Source organism: Pelodiscus sinensis, unplaced genomic scaffold (assembly GCF_049634645.1).
Source record: "Pelodiscus sinensis isolate JC-2024 unplaced genomic scaffold, ASM4963464v1 ctg43, whole genome shotgun sequence".
Taxonomy (NCBI): Eukaryota; Metazoa; Chordata; order Testudines; family Trionychidae; genus Pelodiscus; species Pelodiscus sinensis.
Genome location: NW_027465835.1, coordinates 1,132,497 through 1,151,839, shown reverse-complemented (window position 1 = coordinate 1,151,839; position 19,343 = coordinate 1,132,497). Strand labels below are relative to the sequence as shown.

At 55.2% G+C, this 19,343-nt stretch overlaps 1 long non-coding RNA gene across 1 annotated transcript in view; it reads right to left on the bottom strand.

Annotated features, from left to right (window-relative positions):
- The window catches only part of LOC142823550 (uncharacterized), a 227,144-nt gene that overhangs the window by 22,590 nt on the left and 185,211 nt on the right, over positions 1-19,343 (bottom strand). The window lies entirely within an intron of this gene.

Genomic DNA, 19,343 nt, shown 5'->3' with positions numbered 1-19,343 from the left:
GGTGAATCATTGAAAGGCATGTGGGAAGTAAAAGGTGTTTGGGGGAGGGTAACTAAAGAAGAGTGGGAGGCTCAGGCGCCGAACGAGATGACAGAGGGGGCATGGGCACACGGGTAGAGGAGAGGGGATGCAGGCTGTGCGAAGGGGCCTGCTCAAGAAAGCAGGAGGGCAGCAAGATACTTCAGGCCGGGGGGGGAGGGGGGGGAAGGAAGCTAGTGTGCCCACGGGCGCCTGAGTGGCAGGCTCTCTGTACCTGCTGCAGGACCCACCAGAGCAAGGGAGGGGCAGGGAGGCAAGCAGTGGGGCCAAGGAAGAAGATGGCCCCTGCAGCACCTGAGGCTGGGGAGGGAGCAGCAGCAGCAGCAGCAGAAATGCAGGGGAGACAGCAGGGAGCAGAGGGAACCACCCCTAGTCCCAGCACCCCACAAAAGCTGCGCCAGCTGCCACCTAGGGGCCCAGATGGCAAGAGGCCCCTCACAAACTCTCACCCTCCCCCCCCAAACTTGTGGAGGGGAATTAAGAACCCCAGGAGTTGCTGTAAAGCAGCCCCCTTACCTCCTCCACTCCAGAGGGAGTAGCAACTGCAGGAACGGTGAAGTCCAGGCCTGCAACTGTGGAAAAAAAGGGGCCAGGCAGTCCCCAAAGAGATGGAAAATGGGGGGTCCTGCTCCCCCCACCAGGGTGAGGGCAGCAAAAGTCCCCCTATCCATCCCCAGCAGCTCCTGCAGCCAGCTGAGGGGTGGGGGTGGGGAAAGGCTGCCTGCAGATAGAGCAGGCAGAGAGAAAAGGGGACCTGGCCCAGAATGCAGTCTGGGCCCACCTGCCACAACCCCAGTAGTGCCCCTCCCAAAAAGGGGAGGGGTGCAGGGGGAGGAAAAAGCACAACAAGCCTAGGCCAACAGCCTACTGTACTTAGTGGAAGAGCGGTTCCTCTCTCCTCCTCAAGGTCACAGGACAGGTTAGAGAGCTTGATAAAAGGGGAGGAAGGCAGCTCTGGGGAGGGGAAACCCCCCAGCATCAGCCCTCTGCCCTGGTTAATTAGGGGCAGCTGAGGCAGGATGGCTATAACTCAATTAAGAGCCAGGTGTGCTGACTTTAGGCTGCCTTGGAACCTCTTTAAAAGCCTTCCCTGTGGGGGAGGGTAGAGGAGCATGGAGGAATGACACTCACATGGAGGTTCAGAAGCACTAGCACTGCTAAAGGCTACAGGGAGAGGTGAGGGGCTCTGAGAGGGAGTGTTTGGGGCCTTTATTCCCCCAAGTGGCCTGAAGCTTCAGTGGGTGGTTTGCTAAGGAGGATTGTTTACTGAGCCCTGACTGGCCAGGGGTATTAGTCCCAACACCCTGTTGCCTTTTGTCCTTCTGTCCCTTGGCAAAACAAGTGGGACTTGTAGGCTGCATCTAGACTGGCATGATTTTCTGGACATGCTTTTAACGGAAAAGTTTTCTGTTAAAAGCATTTTCGGAAAAGCGTGTCTAGATTGGCACGGATGCTTTTCTGCAAAAGCACTCTTTGTGGAAAAGTGTCCGTGCCAATCTAGATGCGTTTTTCTGCAAAAAAGCTCCGATTGCCATTTTTGCAATTGGGGCTTTTTTGTGGAAAACAAATCTGAGCTGTCTACACTGGCCCTTTTGCGCAAAAGGACTTTTGCTCGAATGGGAGCAGCATAGTATTTGCGCAAGAAGCACTGATTTCTTACAGTAGGAAGTCAGTGCTTTTGCGGAAATTCAAGCGGCCAAGGTAGACAGCTGGCAAGTTTTTCTGGAAAAGCGGCTGATTTTCTGGAAAAACTGGCCAGTCTAGACACAGCTGTACTGTGGCCCTTAAACTGTGGGATAGCGGGTGGAACAGGGGTCTGGGACCCAGGAGTGGGACTGACCCAGTTACAGTTTAAGAAGTTAGCTTACATTTTGCATATAAGACTGACGGGGGTGGTGGTGGTGTTCAAGGCATTTTTAAAAGATAATACATAGGTGTGGTTGATTCACTGTGGCTAAGAGAGATGGCTGTTCTTAAACAATTATCTAAAACTCCATGGAAACCACTTGGATTCCAGACAAGTGATTGCTATCATGTTTGACAATCTGTTCGGGGACAGGCATTGAAAACCATTGAAGCCAGATGCCAGATCTGTGGCTTCTAGTGTAGTTTTTTGGTTCTTCAGAGTACCTCAGTGACTCATAAGTAACAAGCACTACTAGGGTTAGTGGTTGCAGGACACTGACCTTATTTACATTACAAGGCCTTTCAGGCAGGGAAGCAAACGCCACAGCAATTTGTTAAAGTGCTCCATTTCTGGGGTGGCAGTGGCAGGGAAGATGGTTACATAGTGAGCTTACTGTGATTATTTTTTTTTAAATCTTTGTGAAACTGATGTGTAAAAGGGAAGTCAAATCCCCCGGAGCCATTGATTCCCCTATGAGGGGCACGTACAATATACATACATTGCTAATGCTTAGATATATTTGCTATTTGTATAGGAGTAAGACATGACAAAGGTCAAGGCCTGTCAAAGTAATAACTTTTATAATAAGGAGACGAGGGGAGGTGAAACCAGTCTTCTGTTAAGTAGAGATATGGATAGATTCCACATCCTTTAAACTTGTCATCGGCTCAAGCAGGAAGGAAAAAGGGAAGTATGGCTCGCCCATTGTTCAGCAAAAGTGAATGAATATAACACAGCTGTAACTGCAAAGTCAGCAAGTAGGCACTGTATTTAACCTCATTTGGAAAATTAACCTGACCTATAGGAATGCTAAACGTCAAAAATGAAGTAACTTATCATGTTAAGGCACCTAAACCAGGAAGGATGTTAACCCTATAAGAACCCCTGCCTATGAGATGTTGGGGGTCGGCTCTGCTTTGAACATTGAGTTCCTTAGCCGTACCTTGGTTGCAACCAATAAACTTGAGTTGGACCCAGCCTGAAAGTGTGATTCTCTTCTTGGGGTAAATCAGACTAGCCTCCAAGGGGACGAAACTAGCAATTTATGCAACAAAACCAGCAAAGGTTTGCCTTTTTCCACAGGGCTCTGGTCTGCAGCATTTGCAGTGTATGGGTCCTACACACTGAGCCAGCTTCCCCAGTTCCCTAAATGCAGACCTTCAGTTAGGGGCTGCTGCCATGACCTGGCATGAGCCCATGACTGAGCCAGCCTGTCGGCCAGCCCAGTTAAAAAAAAGTCCTTGCAGAGCCAGGGTGGGGGAGGGGAGGGTGTGGCTGCATGTAGCCAGTAGCATTGGTGGATAAGCATCCCTACTTTCTATCTGCATCAAGTTCTATTAATGTCAGAAGGATTTTACTCATATGGATGCCTTTGACTTTCATCAACTTATTACTATGTATTGCTATTGATAGCCACAGTTTGAGGAGGAGCTGGAAGGAGATTTAGCCTTCTTATCTAGGTAATCCATATATTGGCTTTATATTCTGTGGGTTTGAACATTTTGAATTATTTAATGGTAGGGTGCATGGTCATCTGGAAGGAAAAGAAAGGCCAGCACATCCTTGACTGAGGAAGGTTAGTCACTTTTTTCAAAACTGTCTTTCCAGCGTGTGGTGTACTTGTCTCTGGAAGTGTGGGTGTGTATTTTAAAATACAACACTAATTTTCAGTCAGTCCAGATGTCCTATATTTTTCACAACATCATTGCCAGTCACATTGACGTCTCAGCTAAGACTAAATAGCAGAGTGAGGTGGGGGCTAGGGATGTAATATTGTAGTCCATTAACTGATCAGCAAAAGCTTATAGGCTAATGCTATAAATGAGACACATCGCGCACGTGTGTGCGCCCCCCCCCCCCCCCCCCATTGGTACACTTTTTAGCAGGGTGGCCAGCAGCCCCAGCTCAGTCCTGGCTCGTGCCGGGTCTGGTACCTACCCCCGCTGCAGCTCTGCATTTAAAGTGTATTAAGAGCCAGGTGGGTAGGCAGCTCGGCTCAGTTTTGGCTCGTGCCAGGTCCAGGAGCTCAGCCCCACCCCCGGATGGGGGCTGCTGCCACCCCGTGCTGCTGCAGCGTGGGGCAATAGGCAGCCGTTCCATGAGGGGAGCTGGTTTTTAAACCAGCTACCTTTGTGGACCAGCTCCTGCCTGGCACCCCGTGCTGCTGCCTCTGATACAGAGGCAGCAGCATGGAATTGCAGGGGGCTCCTCAAGAGTGGGACCAGAGCGCACTGGCTGCCAGCCCCGCCCCTGGGGACTATAGAATAGTTGAGTAATGGATAAGAATTTGAGGTTCAATTGATTGTTCAGTTAACCGATATTTAATATTCCTAGTGAATATACGGGGAGATTTTGGCAAATCCAGTAATGTGCCTGAACCACTATTGCTTACTGCTTGAACTTTAGCAGCCAAGCTAACAGGCCCAAAATAGGCCTAGACAGCATGACCAAGTCAGGGAGGGGGAAGAAGGGGAGTTTGGGTGCCACAGAGAGGGCAGCTTGACCCTGCGTCCTTCCTGAGGCCCAATCTCTAGTGAAATCGCTGAGCTATACATTAAGAGAAACAGGAAGTTTGTCTAAATGCCCTAAGACGTAGATCTGTCGGGCCCCTGAGCATGGAGTCTCTGAAAAAGAGAAACGCATCTGGTGAAAGTGATGACTGTGATGGACCGGGCCATGTCTGGGCACAGCTGAGGGCGTCCGCTCAGGGCGAATTGCTCAAACTCAGGGCTCTCTAGCCCCCAGACTGGAGACCTTCCCAAATACAGTGAACCCTCGTTTATCGCGGTAGATAGGTTCCAAACCCTACCGCGATAGATGAAAATCCGCGAAGTAGAAGTAGGATCCTCAAAGCCTCGGGGGAAGCCGGCGGGGGGGGGGGGGGGGGGGGGAGGGGGGGGCATCCCAGGCGCGCCTGGGCTGCTCCCCCGCCGGAGCCCCTCCGCGGCTTTCAAAGCCTCGGGGGAAGCCGGCGGGGGGGGGGGCATCCCAGGCGCGCCTGGGCTGCTCCCCCGCCGGAGCCCCTCCGCGGCTTTCAAAGCCTCGGGGGAAGCCGGCGGGGGGGGGGGCATCCCAGGCGCGCCTGGGCTGCTCCCCCGCCGGAGCCCCTCCGCGGCTTTCAAAGCCGCGGAGGGGCTCCGGCGGGGGAGCAGCCCAGGCGCGCCTGGGATGCCCCCCCCCCCCCCCCCGCCGGCTTCCCCCGAGGCTTTGAAAGCCGCGGAGGGGCTCCGGCGGGGGGAGCAGCCCAGGCGCGCCTGGGATGCCCCCCCGCCGGCTTCCCCCGAGGCTTTGAAAGCCGCGGAGGGGCTCCGGCGGGGGAGCAGCCCAGGCGCGCCTGGGATGCCCCCCCGCCGGCTTCCCCGGAGGCTTTGAAAGCCGCGGAGGGGCTCCGGCGGGGGAGCAGCCCAGGCGCGCCTGGGATGCCCCCCCGCCGGCTTCCCCGGAGGCTTTGAAAGCCGCGGAGGGGCTCCGGCGGGGGAGCAGCCCAGGCGCGCCTGGGATGCCCCCCCGCCGGCTTCCCCCGAGGCTTTGAAAGCCGCGGAGGGGCTCCGGCGGGGGAGCAGCCCAGGCGCGCCTGGGATGCCCCCCCGCCGGCTTCCCCGGAGGCTTTGAAAGCCGCGGAGGGGCTCCGGCGGGGGAGCAGCCCAGGCGCGCCTGGGATGCCCCCCCGCCGGCTTCCCCCGAGGCTTTGAAAGCCGCGGAGGGGCTCCGGCGGGGGAGCAGCCCAGGCGCGCCTGGGATGCCCCCCCGCCGGCTTCCCCGGAGGCTTTGAAAGCCGCGGAGGGGCTCCGGCGGGGGAGCAGCCCAGGCGCGCCTGGGATGCCCCCCCGCCGGCTTCCCCCGAGGCTTTGAAAGCCGCGGAGGGGCTCCGGCGGGGGAGCAGCCCAGGCGCGCCTGGGATGCCCCCCCGCCGGCTTCCCCCGAGGCTTTGAAAGCCGCGGAGGGGCTCCGGCGGGGGAGCAGCCCAGGCGCGCCTGGGATGCCCCCCGCCGGCTTCCCCGGAGGCTTTGAAAGCCGCGGAGGGGCTCCGGCGGGGGAGCAGCCCAGGCGCGCCTGGGATGCCCCCCCGCCGGCTTCCCCCGAGGCTTTGAAAGCCGCGGAGGGGCTCCGGCGGGGGAGCAGCCCAGGCGCGCCTGGGATGCCCCCCCGCCGGCTTCCCCCGAGGCTTTGAAAGCCGCGGAGGGGCTCCGGCGGGGGAGCAGCCCAGGCGCGCCTGGGATGCCCCCCCGCCGGCTTCCCCGGAGGCTTTGAAAGCCGCGGAGGGGCTCCGGCGGGGGAGCAGCCCAGGCGCGCCTGGGATGCCCCCCCGCCGGCTTCCCCCGAGGCTTTTTAAAGTTTTGGTAACCGCTACTTCGCGGTTCGACCATCGCGGATTCACGTATATACATAATGTAATGAAAAAAGTCCGCGAAGTCGTGAATCCGCGATAGTCGAACCGCGAAGTAGCGAGGGTTCACTGTAGGCCACACACCAGTCACACAGAGCGCTTCAGCAGCCTGCCTGAAGCCTCACAAGCAAAACCCCTCTGACACCCCAGCAATATCCGTGCCCCAGATGGCCCCGGGCCTCATACACAGGTGTGGGGGGTGTGTCTTAGACCCCAATCTCACCTACCCCGAACAAGTTCTGTCCAGTTCCAAGAAACCAGCCACAGATCCCAGGTCAATTTACCCTCTGGATCTTACCCACAAATCACGCTGAGCCAATCCTTTAGAATCTATATCTAAAGGTTTATTACTACAATAAAGAAAAGCCTGAGAGTCAGGTTGCTAAAGGATAGTACGTTACATGCATCGAATCTCCCAGCTCTCGATGCAGGCTCTAGCAGAGATGTTACAGCTGCTGGCTTAGAAGTCCTTGTTACGCATCCTAGGGTCAGGATGGGTCCACAGTTCTTCCTGGTTCGTGATTCCCTGGGAGGCTGCATCTGAGGTCAGGAGCAGATCTGAGTACCAGATGAAGTCAGCCACATGGCATATTTATACCTCCTTCCTGGGTTCTTCCAAGCTGGCTAAAGTCACGTGGCCAGTGGCGTCTTTGGCCTCCAGAGATCCATTGTTCCCTGGAGACTTGCTCATTAGCATCTCAATAGGCACACGTTCCTGGCCCATTACTCAACCACATAGAGAAACTTCCAGTCTCCATACAGAGTACATATTCATAACTCCACCCTCCAACATTATACAGATATATGAAGAGCATATACAGAACCAGTAGAAAGTAAGCTTTTGTTTGAAACCTCACATGGCCCCCTTTGTACCGATGTTTGGGGCAAACACCCCCCCCCCCCCATTGGTGCAGCAGTGACCTGGCTGCTCACCTAAATCCAATAACATGACATGATCAGAAGAAACCGGTTGCCTAACCTTTAAAAAGTGCTTGCCTAACACGTTTTTGAGTGACATGTTGTTGTAATACTAATGGATAAATAGAAGGAAAGTTTGAGTTGGGGGGGGGGGGGGGACACCTTGAGGACTCTTCACTTCTGGATGCATCTTCGTCCCCACCAGCAGCCGGAAGACTGGCCATCGGAAGCCTGTCCGGTGTCACTCGAGAGCCACACTCAACTTCGGTAATTAGCGAGGGTGGGGGTGTTTTACTAACCTGTTGTGGATGTGTGTAAGTGCTTGAGACTAAAGTTTAGCTTTAGGTGAAAATGCTCCTGTGTTGTCCTGTTTGTACCATCCATCTATGGGTCGGACGACCACGTCTCCCCGAATTATTTCCTGACACCACCTCGCAGAGAGTAAAAAGTTACTGAGAGGTTTGGGTTGAAAGATAGGGCTTCAATGAGGCTTTAGTAACGACTTCACTAGTGTTACCGGAAACCCTTGCCATTTGTGGTGGATACATTCCTGACATGACCACAAATGGCGAAATCTGTTAATACGGGAGGCTGTGACACCTAGTGCTGCGCTGCAACAGGCCTCCCTGAGGACATGGGGGGGCCCCTGCCCGGGCTGGGGGATTGGATACAATGGAGGGAGTGCAGGGCTGTAGCAGGAAGGGGACCCACAAAATCGCAAATAGCAATCCTGCAAATTGCAAGAGTCTCCTGTGTACCTAATTCCTCCCTTAAAGCACTGTGATGGGGGGGGGGGGGGGGGGGGGAGAAGAGACACACCCAACCCTGCATTAGCCAAGGGGAGAGCAAACTGGTCTGAGGGGCCTTGCCAGCCCAGCCCCCACAGCAGTGCTGGGCATGCTCCAACTGCGGGCCAGGTATAAAGGCCGGGGAGACAGCTCAGTCGGGGCTGACCTCGGGAGGGGAAGGAGCTCCTGCCCAAGCACTGGACCAGCTGCTGCCTGAGCCAGAGACGCAGGCCCAGCCAATGCTGCAGCTGCAGCCACTGTACTGGTCTCTGCTGCCCCACTGCTTGCAGCCGCCATTGCCGCACCAGCTGCCGCCACGCCAACAGCCGCCACCACCCCCAACACCACTATTGCACCAGACACTGGACCAGCTGCTGCTGCCGGGCCTGCCAATGCCACTACCGCAGCAAGACCTGCATATACGGGTGGGGCCTATGCTGGCCAGGGGAACGGGGTAGGAAGCAGCCCAGGGTGGGGAGCAGGAGGAGTCCCTGGCAGGCTCGGTGTGTTTTGGGGAGAACTCCCTGCCGAGCCAGTGGTGGGAACCACCCACCACTGATAGGGCCCTGGGCTGGGGCCTGGTGGAGAGGGAGGGCCTGGGTGCCCCCCCCCCACCTCTTTTTCCCAGCTCCCAGATGAGCAGATCCTGAGAGACTAGGCTGGAGTGTGAAAGACTAGGACTGGGGGCCCCCCAAAATAAGGGGTTCAGTGTGCGGGACAGGGCTGCCAGTGAGTGGGCTAGGGATGGGGGTGCAGGATGTGGGTGGGGAGTAGGGTGCAGAAGCAGGCTGGGGGGAGGGTGAAGGAGCAAGGGAGGGAGCAGGGAGGAGGCTGGAGGTGATGAGTCTGAGTGGGGGTGGGATGCATGAAAGGGAAGTCTAACTCTTCTGTGTCATTTATAATTAAGTATTATTTTTATGTGCTGACTTATTTTTTCACAATAACCTTAGGATACAGACATGTGCCTCTGATCTGATTGGGGTGGAAAACAAAATGACTCACTATGAAGCACAAGTGCTGCCAAAACAAAAGGTGACCAGAAAACTTATCGAAGAGATCTATAATTCCCCTTGTCATCCAGCCAGACCCAACCCAGTGAAGCTCAAACCAAGCAGGTACACTCCACTTCATATTAAAATGTTGTTGCTTGAGCTAGAATTTTTAAAAAGGAATGCAGTTCATCTTAAACTTGTCAGAAGTCATCCATCATTACCTGTATCTAATACACAATTCATTGTATTTTCAAAATGTTAACCATGAAACTGAATATTAGCTCTTAATGCATTACATTTGTCATGCCACATCGTACTCTGTTGTTTATTTCATAAGAGCATAAGAACAGCCATACCGGGTCAGACCAACAGTTTATCTAGCTGTCGAAGCAAAAGCCTCACTGGCTGCGTCTAGACTGGCAAGTTTTTCCACAAAATCAGCTGCTTTTGTGGAAAAACTTGCCAGCTGTCTACACTGGCCGCTTGAATTTCTGCAAGAACACTGACAATCTCATGTAAGATCATCAGTGTTCTTGCGGAAATGCTATGCTGCTCCTGCTCGGGCAAAAGCCCTCTTGTGCAAATGATTTGCACAAGAGGGCCAGTGTAGACAGCACAGTACTGTTTTCCGCGAAAATAGCAATCGGGGCTTTTTTGCGGAAAAGCGCGTCTAGATTGGCACGGACGCTTTTCTGCAAAAAGTGCTTTTGCAGAAAAGCGTCCTGCCAATCTAGATGCTCTGTTCCGAAAATGCTTTTAACAAAACTTTTCCGTTAAAAGCATTTTTGGAAAATCATGCCAGTGTGGACGTAGCCACTCAGTTTAGGCGGCTAAACAGACAGCTTTACTGATCAGTAAAGCCAAGTGAGCCAAACGTGGTCCAAGCAGAGCTGGGCCCAGTAAGGCTGCCAATACAATCAATCCTAGTATCTTTATACCCTTAACCAAACAGTCCAACGTCAGGGCATCCAATTAGAGAAATCCTCCGTTAAACTAGGAAAAACAAAGCCTTATCAGCAAGATGGTGGACAGGTGCGAGGGAGTACATCTCCTGTCCCAACCAGCCCAATTAACACATTCCAATAGCCCATCCTGTAGGCCTCTTCTCACGGGGTGACAAAGTTCACTCTGGCCTATGTGCAGAAGCTGAAATGGTTTCTGTTATACAAGATGGCTTCTAGCTAAATATGAAATGGTTTCTACATAGCCTAGTATCCTGTCTGCCGACAGTGGCCAGCACCAGGTGCCCCAGAGGGAGGGAACACAACAGGGAATCCTCATGTGATCCCTCCCCTGTCACCCACCTCCGGACAAACAGAGGCCAGGGACACCATTCCTACCCATCCTGGCTAATAGCCAATGATGGACCTAACCTCGATGAATCTAGCTAGCTCTTTTTTTGAACTCTGTTAAAGTCCTAGTCTTCACCACATCCTCTGGCACGGAGTTCAATAGTATTTGCATGGTACTTTCTAGCTTGTTTGTCCTTAAAACTAGGGCTTTGGTTTAGTAAAGCACATTTAGGTGGTTATAAACTGATTAAAGTTTAGTAGAATATGACCTGACCTACTTTCATGCCAAGCAGGTAGTATGGAGCTGCTTTGTGAAACACAAGACACAGGCTATGTCTAAGCTGTTTCACAGTGCAGACTGGTGTGGGTGCTGCTGGCACAACCTAGTTTGTGTTAATGTCAGATAGGTGCCTTTTACTTCGTGCCAGCAGCATCCACGTGAGGCAGTTAGAGCATTTTAGCACGTTTTGCAGTTCATGCTCCCATAGCCTGAATTTTTACTTTGGACAGTTTGATGTTATAGTTCACACCACTAATATAGAAGTAAATAGGCTTTGGTTCTAGGAATCCTAGCATACTAGAGCAAATCTTCTTGCAGATTTAGTGAATATTTTGTGGGTAGCTCTTGAGGCATTTAGCTGTGTCTGCAGTAACATAGGAACAAATGGTAGTATGCTTTCTAACAGTATTTTTCTTATAAGGAACCAACGTACTGACAAATCTGCAGGTTGTAGAGGTTCTCTTTCTAGTGATGCCATGGAGAGGTGCTCTGTCTTTTGACAGTCTTAATTAACCCTCTCCTGCTTTTTACCCCAATCATTGCAGCCCATCATAGTAGTCCTAATTCTTCTGCAGGTGTACTATGAAAGTATATGGCTGGAATCTTTTACTGGGAGCTTCCATTTAAATAAATGTCAGTTCCTCCCCCTGGGGCTTAGCTTAGTGTACAGATTTTGCATTACTTCTGCAAAGCTGTAGATTTTTCTAGTATTTAATAACAAGACTTGCAGACTTTATCAGATATTTGACACCAGATTCTGGCTGATAGATATGATTAGATAATAAACTCATCAGTGAAGGCTGAAGTGGGATGCTAGAATTTCTACCAGTGAGTCCTGTTCAGGTACTCCCTTTCTGCTACTCCTCTTCCTATGGCTTTTCCTCTCCTCGTATAACTCCACATCTATGGCTATGTCTAGACCACAGGCTTCTTGTGCAAGAACCTTTTTTTGGAAGAGATTTTCTGAAAGCTTCTTGCACAAGAGAGCGTCCACACACAAAAGCACATAGAAAAAGTGATCTGCTTTTCCAAAAGAGCATCCAGACTGATTGGCTGCTCTCTCGCGTAAAAGGCCACCTGGAACCACTTCAGCCAGGGCTTTAGGTCACCAATTGCTTCTGAGTGCAGGTGCCAGAGCCTTGCAGAGATGCGCGCTTAAAGGGACCCCCCCCCTGGACAGCCAGTTCTCTGCTTGCTACCTCTTCGAGGGACAGCAAAGCTCTCGCAGTGCCTGCTGTGGTTGCCCCGTTCTTCTTGGACGCCTCGGCTTTTTCCCTTGTGCCATGGAGCCGGAGCTGCCTCATGGCATGCAATAGCCCCACACGGTCATGCTGCAGATTTTGCAGCACTTTCTGCCAGCTGCCTTCCTCATCCTGATCGAGCTCAACCCCACACTCATTCTGGGGACCCTCTCCATGGGTGTGGGAGCTCCACTCTGGCAACTGCACCCCACAGTGCAGAGGCGTTTTTGGAGGCTTGACACCAGTTCTGACTGGTGGGACCGGCTGGTCATGGAGGGGTGGGACGACCAGCAGTGGCTCCAAAACTTCTGCATGCGGAAGGCCGCCTTTTTGGAGCTAGGTGCCTGGCTCACTCCTGCCCTCCAGAGACACGACACCCACCTGCAGCCTGCCATCTCCCTAGAGAAGCGGGGTGCCATTGCCCTCTGGACGCGCGCCACCCCTGACAGTTACCAGTTGGTGGGCAACCAGTTCGGCGTGGGGAAGTCCACCATCGGGGGCCCTCCTCATGGAGGTAAGGCGCTATGGGGCTGCAGTCCCTGCGGGGGGTGGGGAGAGTTGCATAAGGGGGACCCTTGGGAAAGGGGGGCTGTGGGGGGGAAGCCTTGCTGCTGGGGGGGGGCGGCAGCCTCCTAGGAGGTGACTCCTGGGGTGTTTGGGGGGGGGGAGGGGAGCAGGGTGGGTGGGCATCTCCCAAGGGCTTAGGCTCCCCCTCTTTCTCTATTTTGTGTAGTTTTTGTCTCCTTGTCCAGGTGGTGAGGGCCATCAACTCGACCATGGCTAGATTTGCTGCCCTGGGGTTCCCAAACTGCGGGGGAGCCATTGATGGGGCCCACATCCTGATCCATGCACCAGAGCATCGAGCAGCCCAGTACATCAATCAAAAGGGCTACTTCTCAATGGTGCTGCAGACCCTGGTTGACCACCAGGGACACTTTACAGACATTTTTGTGGGGTGGTCGGGCAGGGCACGCGATGTCTGAGTCTTCAGGAACTCTAGCCTGTACCACAAGCTGGAGGTGGGCACACTTTTCCCCCGCCATGAACTTGCTGTTGGGGATGTGCAGATGCCACTGTGCATTGTGGGGGACGTGGCCTACCCCCTGATGCTGATGAAGTTGTACACCAGCCACCTGGATCCCAGCAGGGACCAATTCAGTTCCCATCTGAACCGGGCCCGGATCCAGGTGGAGTGCACCTTCGGCCACCTCAAGGCACACTTCCGGCGCCTGCTGACCCGCCTCGACGTGGGGGAGCATAACATTCCTGAGGTGGTGGCGGCATGTTGTGTCCTCCACAACATTGTGGAGAGGAAGGGGCAGACACTGGCCACAAGGGGTGAGCCTTCCAGCAGCCGCAGACAGCTGCCATCCACCAGGCCCATCATGCTGGGGTGCGCATCCAGGAGGCCCTGAGGGAGAGGTTCTCTCAGACACCAGTAACTCTCCCCAGGGGCCTCTAGCTTGTGGCCCTATCCCTTCCCCACCACAACCCCTCCCTTTCCCTAACCTCTCAAACACACCTGTTTGGTTTTCAAAAACATGCAGGCTGTATTAATGAAAAATTCTGAAAAGGTGGGCATTTGTGCCACCTCGGGTGTGGGGACCTTGTCAGGGTTGGGTGGGTATGGGGAGCACAGCGGGGTGGACAGGAGGGGGGAGCTGCAGTGGGGTCAGAGTTGGCGGGGGGGGGGTCATGGGCATCACTTGAAGGGAGCAGAGGCATGGCATGGGGGGGCAGGCGGATGGGGAATGGGCATAGCATGGGGGGCAGGAGGGTGGAAGCCAGGAGCAGCGGCATCAGGCAGGTGTGCCATCATGTGGGACATGATGGCACACATGTCACACTGCTGCATCAACTGGTCCCAGGTGCAGTCCTGCCACTCCAAGTCTTCGTGGACCCTGGTGCACCTTCAGATCCCCTGGGCTGTGGTGGGTGGCTGCAGTGGTATGGTTCACCCCTCAGTCCCGGCTGGGGAGAACACACAGAGGGAGAGGAGGTCAGTCATCCCTGCAGACACTGTCCCTGAGGCCGTGCCCTCTGTGACCCTACCAAACCTTACTCTCATGCTTTTCTTTCTTGCGGTAATAAGAGGCTAGCTGGCAGCTGGAGTGGGGGGACAGGGTTTATTTCAGCCACCTGTCGGCCCGTCAAGCCAGGGTGGCTACCCTGTTCTCCCCGAACCTGCAGCCCGAGGTGCTGGGGACCACCGAGGTCGTGCAGGGTCCCCTGCTGCATCTCCGGGTTCGGACGGAAGGGCTGATATTAAATCTTGTCAACGTCTATGCCCCAATGTCCGTCCCGGAGAGGCTCCGCTTCTATCAGCAGGCATCTGCCTTCCTTGGCACTTTGGATCCTCGCGAGTGCCTGGTCCTGGGCAGGGACTTCAACTGCACCCTGGAGGAGCGGGACCGTACGGGGCTCGAGCAGTGCTCGGCTGCTGCGGACGTCCTCAGGAAAATAATAGACCATCACTCCCTGGTGGATGTCTGGCGAGACCTCCACCTGGGCGAGGAAACGGTATTTACCTACGTCCAGGTGGTGGGTCGTTGTTCTCTTCACTCCCGGTTGGACCGTGCTTATCTGTCTCGTCATTATCTCTTCCGAGCTCACTCCTCCAGCATTCGGCTGGCTCCTTTCTCGGACCACCACTTGGTGGCCATACGGGCCTCTCTTTCCTCAGAGAAGCCGGGGCCGGCCTATTGGCATTTCAATAACAGCCTGCTGGAGGACGTGGGCTTCATAGCATCCTTCCGGGAGTTCTGGCTGGCCTGGCGCGGGTGGCGGTGTTCCTTTCCCTCGGCACGGTGGTGGTGGAATGTGGGGAAGGTGCACACGCGGCTCTTCTGCCAGGACTACACCTGGGGGGCCAGCCGGCGGAGGGATGCGGCGATAGAGCAGTTGGAAGGGGAGGTTTTAGAGCCAGAGAAGCGGCTGGCCACCGGCCCTGAGGATCTGCCCCTCTGCGGAGCGTACCGGGAGAAGCGGGAGGAACTCCAGCCCCTCAAGGACCTTCCAGCCCAGGGTGCCTTTGTTCGTTCTTGCATCCATCTCCCTCGGGTGCGTGGTCCTTCGGGAGATGGATTGATGCTCCCACTTCTATGCCCTGGAGAAAAAGAGGGGGGCTAAAAGACACATCGTCTGCCTTCTGGCAGAGGACGGCACCCCCCTCACGGATCCGGTGGAGATGCGCGAGAGGGCTCGTGCCTTCTACGCCTCTCTCTTCTCCCCGGATCCGACCGATGCCGATGCCTGCAGGGTTCTCTGGAACAAACTCCCGACGGTCAGCGCGGGCGACCGGGACCGGCTAGAGCTGCCTCTCTCTCTGGCCGAGTTCTCGGAAGCCCTCCGTCTCACACCCACAAATAAATCCCCGGGCATGGACAGGCTGACCGTGGAGTTCTACCGCGTGATCTGGGACATCCTCAGCCCGGACCTTGCTAGCGTCTGGGCCGAGTCCTTGGAGAGCAGGGTCCTCCTTTTATTGTGCAGGTGAGCCGTGCTTGCCTTGCTGCCCAAGAAGGGGGACCTCCGCGATCTGAGAAATTGGCGTCCCGTCTCGCTCCTCAGCACGGACTATAAAATCGTTGCCAAAGCCATCTCCCTAAGGCTGAAGTCCGTGCTGGCGGACGTGGTCCATCCAAACCAGACCTACACCGTCCTGGGTCGAATCATCTTCAACAACCTCTTTCTGGTCCGGGATCTCTTAGAGCTCGGGTGTAGGGACGGTCTGTCGTTCGCCCTCCTGTCCTTGGATCAGGAGAAGGCGTTCGACCGGATGGACCACGGGTACCTCCTTGGCACCCTGCGGGCCTTCGGCTTCGGGCCCCATTTTGTGGGGTTTCTCCAGGTGCTGTATGCCTCTGCAGAGTGCTTGGTCAAGCTCAACTGGACCCTGACCGCACCGGTCAGCTTCGGACAGGGAGTATGTCAAGGCTGTCCGCTGTCGGGCCAGCTGTATGCTCTGGCCATAGAGCCCGTCCTCTGTCTTCTTCGCAAGAGGTTGACGGGGTTGGTGCTCCGTTAGCCGGAGACGAGGCTGGTCCTGTCGGCGTATGCAGACGATGTGCTCCTCGTGGTCCAGGACCCGGGAGACCTGGTGTGTGTGGAGGCCTGCCAAGCTGTCTACTCGGCCGAGCTCTGGCCTGGTAGTAGGGGCCAGGTGGCCTCCCTCCCACCCGCGCTTCAGGCTGTCAGGTGGAGCGTGGGTCCGCTGCTCTATCTCGGTGTTTTTCTTTCTGCCATGCATCCCTCTCTGCCGGAGAACTGGCAAGGTTTAGAGGCCAGCGTGGTTGAGCGGTTGCAGAGATGGACGGGACTGCTCTGGTGCCTCTCCCTGCATGGGAGGGTACCGGAACTCAACCAATTGGTCCTGTCCATGCACTGGCACTGCCTCAACACCCTGGTCTCGCCCCCGGGCCTCCTGGCCTGTATCCAGCAGCTCATGCTGCAGTTCATCTGGCCAGGACTGCATTGGGTCTCTGCAGGGGTTCTCCATCTCCCCCTGGAGGAGGGAGGGCAGGGCCTGATGTGTTTGCGCACATGGGTTCATGTCCTCCGCCTCCAGGACCTGCAGAGACTCCTATTTGATGCAGGTAGTCCGGTGTGGAGCACGCTTGTGCACGCTTTCTTTTGCCGCCTCCGATGGCTCCGATATGACCGGCAGCTCCTTTATTTGAGAGGTCTTCTGCGAGACCTCTCTGGGCTGCCGGCCTTGTACCAGGACCTCCTCCGCACCTGGAAGCTGCTAGCAGCGACCAGGTCCTTGGGAGCCACCGTGGGGGCAGACCACCTCACGGAGCCCCTGCTACACAATCCCCATCTACGTGTGCAGGTGGTGGAGTCCCCCTTGGTGTGCCAGAGGTTGGTCCTGGCAGAAGTCACCAGAGTTGGAGACCTCCTGGACTACGACTGGGGAGGCTGGGTGGATCCTCAGGCGCTTGCCCAGCGCATGGGGCTCTCCACCCTACGTACTCCCCGGCGCGTACTTCAGGAGGTGAAGGACGCTTTGCCGCCCACTGCTCGGGTGTACCTTAACAAAGTTTTGCGAGAGGGTGCACCCCGAGGAGTAACGGTAGTTCGGAATAGGAATAGGAAGCCTAGTCCGAACTACCTAGTCCGTGCCGCGTGTAGCCGCGCGGCACGGAGTCTGCACTAGCGGACATTTAAAAATGGCGGCACCCAGCAAGATGCAAATGAAGCCCGGGAAATTCAAATCCTGGGCTTCATTTGCAACTCCGGTTGCCTACATTACCCACCCTAGTTCGAACTAGGGTGGTAGTAGAGACTCTCAGGGTATGTCTACATCGCCCATTTAGCTTCCAGCGCTTCTTTCTCGATAGTGGCGTATCATTGTTCACGGGGGAACAGCTTGTGGCTCAGATAGGCTATGGGATGTTCGTGCTCATCCCCCTGCTGTGCCAACACGGTTCCCAGCCCCACGGCGGATGCATCAGTCTGTAAGATGAAACTCTCTTTTGAAAAATCAGGTTGCTTCAGTACCGGGGCCCGCATCAATATCGTTCTGAGCTGCTGAAAAGCCTGCCTCCCCTGTTCCAACCAAACTACCTGCCTCGGGCCGTCCTTTATGGTCAAGTCTGTTAGGATTGCGGCTATTGATGCAAAGTTTGGGATAAACCGTCAATAATACCCGGCTAACCCCAGGAATTGTCTAATCTGTGTTTTTGTCTTCGGTAGTTGGCACTCTGCTAACGCCTGTACCTTACTCGCCAGCGGTCTCAGCTGGCCCTTCCCCACTATAAACCCTAGGTAAGTCACTTCATTCTGCCCTATGTGACACTTCTTGGGGTTTGCCGTGAGCCCCGCCTGCTGCAATGCCTCCAGGACTGCCCGCAAATGTTGTAGGTGTTTCCCCCCCCCCCCTCCCCCCCCCAGGTCTTGCTATACACAATTGTCATCAATGTAGGCCGCGGTGTACAGCTGGTGTCCTCTAAGCACCTTATCCATAAGTCTCTGGAAAGTTGCCACGGCCCCATGAAGCCCAAATGGCATAGTCTTAAATTGGTATAGCCCAAACGGGGTGGAAAAGGCCGTTCTTTCTTTTGAGACTGGGGTCAGGGGGATTTGCCAATACCCCTTTGTGAGGTCCAGGGTCGAGATGTTTAGGGCAAGCCCAATACGCTCCAACAACTCGTCTACCCTGGGCACGGGGTAGGCGTCAAACCTGGAGATCCATTCACTTTTCGAAAATCTATGTAAAATCTTACTGACCCGTCAGATTTTGGGACCAGAACAATAGAACTTCGCCAATCACTTCGCGATTCCTCTATCACCCCTAATTGTAACATCTTTCGTACCTCGTCCTTCACGGTGTCCCACATCTTCCTGGGGAGGGGTCGTACTGGTTCACGGACTTTACACCCGGGCTTCGTGGCTATATGGTGGCTTATCCAGGTCGTGCGACCCGGTTCCTTTCGGACCACTGTCTCAAACTCCCGGAGCAGCTCTACCACCGCCTGTCTTTGGGTTGGGGTCAGGTTGGGCCCTATGTTTGGGCCAGAGGGTGCCTCCAGGTCCCCGGCCCAGGGCCCTAACTCGGTGCGTCAGGGTTGTGGTTCTAGGAATAGATTTTCTCTGGGGTTCCATTTTTTTAACAAGTTAACATGATAAACCTTTCGGCCCCTTTTCTTTCCCACCAGGCATACCTCGTAATCCACGGGTCCCACCTTGTGAATAATCTCAAAGGGCCCTTGCCATTTAGCCAATAACTTCGACTCGCTAGAGGGTAGAAGTAGGAGGACCCTGTCGCCGGGCTTAAACTCCCGGTTTTGGGCGTCTCGGTTATAATAAAAGATCTGTCTGTCCTGGGCCTGTTTTAAATTGGCCTCCGCAAACCCTCCGAGTTTTTGTCGTTTCTCTTGGAGGTGGAGGACGTAGGCTACCGTCCCCTGGACCCGGGTCTCCTGCTCCTCCCAGGTTTCCCTCAATAGGTCTAAGATCCCTCGGGGCTGCCTCCCGTATAGAAGCTCAAACGGGGAGAACCCGGTGGAGGCCTGCGGTACCTCCCGGACAGAGAATAGGAGGGCGGGTAATAGCTTGTCCCATTCCTGGGGGTCGCTCTCCGTAAAACGACGGAGCATAGCTTTTAGGGTGCGGTTAAACCGCTCCACCAATCCGTCTGTCTGCGGGTGATACACTGAGGTTCGGAGTGTTTTAATTCGTAAGAGGCGGTACAACTCGGATATAAGTTTTGAGGCGACATTCGTCCCTTGATCAGTCAGTATCTCCCAGGGAATCCCGATGCGGGAAAAGATCTTCACTAGCTCTCCCGCCAACGTCGGGGCTGTGGTGTTTTCCAGGGGTACGGCCTCTGGGTACCATGTCGCGTAATCCACCAGTACCATTATGTACTGGTACCCAGCCTTTGATCGCTCGAGGGGGCCTACTAGATCTAAGGCCACGCGGTCAAAGGGCACCCCAATCACTGGCAGAGGAACCAGTGGGGCCCTTGCTATCTCCCGCGGTCGCACGAGCTGGCAT